Consider the following 4,573-nt stretch of genomic DNA (forward strand, 5'->3'; position numbering starts at 1 on the left):
ATGGTCTAACTGCATAATCTGCTCAGAAATATGGATCCTAGTAGCAGATCCTGTTCTATTGAGAGGGGACAGGAGGAGCTACACCAGGCCCCGTTCTTTCCCCAGTTTGGAGTCCCTGACAGACTTGGCGTGACCCTCAGGGTGGTAGGATTGTTTTGAGCACTGCTACTCCCTCTATAAGCAGAGGCTGAATTAAGTGCACAAATGATCACAAACCTAACTTAGATCAAACTGTCCATCTCAAACTGGATTCTCTGGCTGAGATGGTGCTCCAAGAACTGCAGAGGACCTAAGGGATCCTTTGTACTGCTGTTCACTCTGGAGTTGTTGGGGAGAGACTTGTCCTTGCCATAAGTCCTTGCATTTTTCTAGTTTTATTTTGATTTCCTTCACAGAGGGTTGATCAAAATTATGATGCTAAGACCTCCAGGTATCTAGAGGAAGATAATTCAATGATTTGAATATTTAGAAGAGTGATTATGGAATGTTGTGCCACAGTTCCCTTTTATTGTTCTGTCTCACATTCTCCTTTATTGTCCTGCCTCAGTTTCCCTAAATTCTGCCTCATTTCCTCAAATTGTTCTGCCTCATTCCCCCTGTTTGCAACTTTCCCTCTCCTGACTATTAGGATTGCTATAAATTAGGGCTGGCTACTTTAAGGTTGTAAATTGTAAATGTGTAATCTCAAGATAAGGGGGAGTCCTGGCTCCTAGGTCCTCCTAAGTTATCAAGAATTTATGGTCCTACCCCCAACCTACCAGAACCAAATTGATGGTTCCTGCCTGGAAATTCTTGCTATTTACCAGTGTTTGGACTCCACCCCTTTCTTTGTCTACCTTGATCTTAGAACCACACTTTTTTGTCATTGGAATCTCATGTTGGCTGCTGGATTCTTTGAGACAAGAGTCCAATTCAGCCTTAGGGCCAACATGAATCCTATTTTGGCCTCAGACAATCTCTCCCTCTCAAACAAAATATTAAAAAGTTTTTAATCTCTATCTTGCCTCAGTTTCTCCGACATTACAAGCTCAAGTGAGGACAGAGGTACCATCCCCCCACTGCAGTATTAAGGGTGCTTACAGTAATAAATTCTCATGTTAAAAAATGAATAGTCAAAGGAGAAAAAACAATACTGAAAGTTACTATGGGAAAAAAACGATGTTCATCTTCAGAAGAAGACAATGAAGTAAAAAAAAAAAAGTCTCTCCTACCCCAAAGATAATGTTACATGGTTACCTGCCCAGAAAGAATTTATGGAAGAATTCAAAAAAGACTTTAAAAATAAAATTAGAGAGGTAGAGGAAAACCTTCTTTAAAAAAAGGATCATCTAAAGAAAAATCAAGAAGATATGAAAAGAAAGTCAACCAACTAGAAAAGGAGATAGCATCTTAAGAAAATAATTCTTTGAAAATGAAACGATAGGAGACCAAGAAATACAAAACAAAATATGGACATAAAAAAACAGCATTAGTTAGGAAACATTTATTGAGAAAAACAAGAGATCTGGATAACAGATCAAGAAGGGAAAACATAAGAATAATTGGAGAACCTGAAAGCTGTGGTCAAAAAAAACAAAAAAAAAAACAAAAACCTTGACACAATATTACAAGAAATAATCAAAGGAAATTGTACTAAAGTGATAGAACATGAGGGGAAAGTAGAAATGGAAAAAAAAAGATCTATGCATCATCATCTCAAAGAAATACTGCAAGGAATATACACAGGAACATTACTGCTAAATTTCAAAAACCCCAGATCAAAGAGAAATTTTTTTAAGAAACAAAAAAATCCAATTCAAATATGATGGAGTTACAATTAGAATTTTATTGGATTTATCAGCAACCATCATGAAAAGTTCTGGGATATTATATATTGACAATCAGAAGAACTACGCCTGCAACCAAAAATATCCAGCAAAATTAAATATACTGAATGGAAAAAAATGGACATTCAATGAACTTGCAGATTTTCTTTCTTTTTTTTTTGCTGAGGCAATTGGAGTTAACACAGGGTCACAGAGCTACGAAGTTTTAAGTGACTAAGGTCAGATGTGAACTCAGATCTTCCTGATTTCAGGATTGATGCTCTATCCACTGCACCAACTAGCTGCCCCAAACTTGCAGATTTTCAAGATTATGTTTCAATAAAATATGAACTCAATAGAAAACTTAACATATTAAGAACCAACATAGACGACTATTTCAAAGGCCTCAATAAGGACAAATTATTTATGTTTCATACATGAAAATATAAACCATATGTCTAAGATTGACATCAGTAACTCAGTAGCTCAAAAGGAAAGCTTGGAGCAGAGCGGAGTATGATCTGACTCTAAAAAGCAAAACTGTCTAGGAAAAGATAAAAAAAAAAAATTATGCTAAATGAATGAGTTACAGAGAAAGAACTGACATGAAGCATTAGGAGAGGAGGGCTAGTAGTTCTGAAAACCTATTCACATTGGGAAGATAGGGAATCCTCCCTGATTTGCTAGGCCCATAGCAATATTTTGTTATTTTCTTTTTTCTGTCTTTTTTGTTTTTTCTTATTTTGTATTTAAGTAAATAAATACCATTTAAATAAATATATAGCATGAAGGATATGGCACCTTTCAAAATCTATAAAGAAATAATGGGAGAGGGAATAGGACAAGGAGGTACAGAAGAGTGTGTGGATTTATGGCAGTGGGACAAGGTGTGCAGATTAATGGGAAAGGGATAACAAGGAAAGGAAATGGTAACACAGGATAAGGTGGAGAACAGAACAGTGTTTAGATTAATGGAAATGGGCTAAGTATGGTTAATGGGAATGGGATAAAGAGGAAGTGAAATGGTTGGGGGGGAAAAAGAGAGGTTTCTATGGCATGGGGGGAGATAAGGATTAGCAAGGCAAATTAAGGAGTAAAACTAAAGTATTAGCAGGGATAAGAAATGAGATATACACAAACACAATAAAAAGGATAAGAAGTAGAATTTATTAGAAAAAAAAGTAGGGCTAGTAATCACTTATAAGTAAATTTAAACTTAAAGATTCAATCAAGAGAGAAATCTGTATGTCAATCATATTAATATTGGTTTGTATGCATTTCTATGTTTACATAAATGCATACATACATATATATATATATGTATGCATGTGTGTGTAACTATTATCTTGTGGGTGTGAATGTGTGTGTGTGTGTGTGTGTGTATGCATACATATAAATATATCCATGCTTAACTGTAGCCTCTTTGGGGAGATGGGGAGGATGAAAAGGAAAAAAAAAAAGAATGAAGTAAAAAAATGCAAAGCAAAGAACAAAAGAATAACCTACAAGGAAGAAAAGATGTACAGTTAAGAATATAACGTCTTTTATTATGTTTTTTTGAAATGGAAATTTACTATTATGTATTTTGAATCCTCCCTTATGTATTGCTGGACACATGACAATGTTTTGTTTTTATTTTTCTATTTCTGTTTTGTATTTCTTTTAAATAAATAAAAAATATCACATGTGAAAAAAAGAACAGGACCTGAAACCTTCTCAGTTTTCTTCAGATCAAAGGATCTTAATCATCTATTCTTTAAACTATTGCAATTATTAAGGCAAGTAAAGAATTTAGAATTTATTAGCAACTTTGCTTGATTAGTTCTGAAGTATATATTTTAAATTCTTAACTATTACTGTTATCATGACTCCGTGTCAAATTTGTAATATACAATATACTTCAATGTCAGTATCATGTTTCTTTTTCCACTGATCTTCACTATGTGACTCTACTGTGGTTCATAAAATTTTCCACATAAATATTGTTTAATATAGTATTTCTCCTTCATCCTTTTTCAAGTTCATCCTATGTTATGTTCCAACAGATACTCTTAAATTCCATCCCGCAATGCTTGTGACTCATGAAGTAAAATTATTTGTTTATAGATATGAGGATATATTTTTGCTGCTTTACCATCTGCATATTTTTTCCTGCAATTTATTATTTCCCCTCTATCGATATTCTTCTTATATTGTATCAGTTGCTCTTTAGGGCAATAGTTTCCATATTTCACATATATGTATATATACATATGTATATATTGGTGTCTATTTTTTAAAAGTGAGGTGTTGCTTCATATGTATATGCATATACATATGCGTGTATATATATGTTTCCCTTTTTTACAAAACAATCTACACAAAATATTTTTTAGCTTGCATTTTATTCAAGTAAAATTAAGCATCACAATTTTATAACAAAAACAAAACTTACACATAAAGTAAAAGTAACAAAATATCAAATGATCAAGGAACTGAATTGTCAAAAGATTAGTTTCTTTCACCAGCAGAAAGGTTGAATACTTATGGCTCCCAATGCCAATTATTTGGTCTCCTTCAGTCCCTCTGTGATAAGGAAAATTTAGTGGGGAGTATTCAAACAGCATTGGGAGATAAAAGTGCTCAATTCCTCCTTCTAGTCTAAGGACCAGGTGCTTTTCCCTTATAACCACCTATTCTCTGCAAGCCACCTAGCTGGGAAATACTGCCTTCAGTAGTACCAGCATCCTCCCTTTCTGTAATCTTATCAACTACTGAGATTTTGATGC

The sequence above is a fragment of the Sminthopsis crassicaudata genome, chromosome 4 (assembly GCF_048593235.1).
Source record: "Sminthopsis crassicaudata isolate SCR6 chromosome 4, ASM4859323v1, whole genome shotgun sequence".
Classification (NCBI taxonomy): domain Eukaryota; kingdom Metazoa; phylum Chordata; class Mammalia; order Dasyuromorphia; family Dasyuridae; genus Sminthopsis; species Sminthopsis crassicaudata.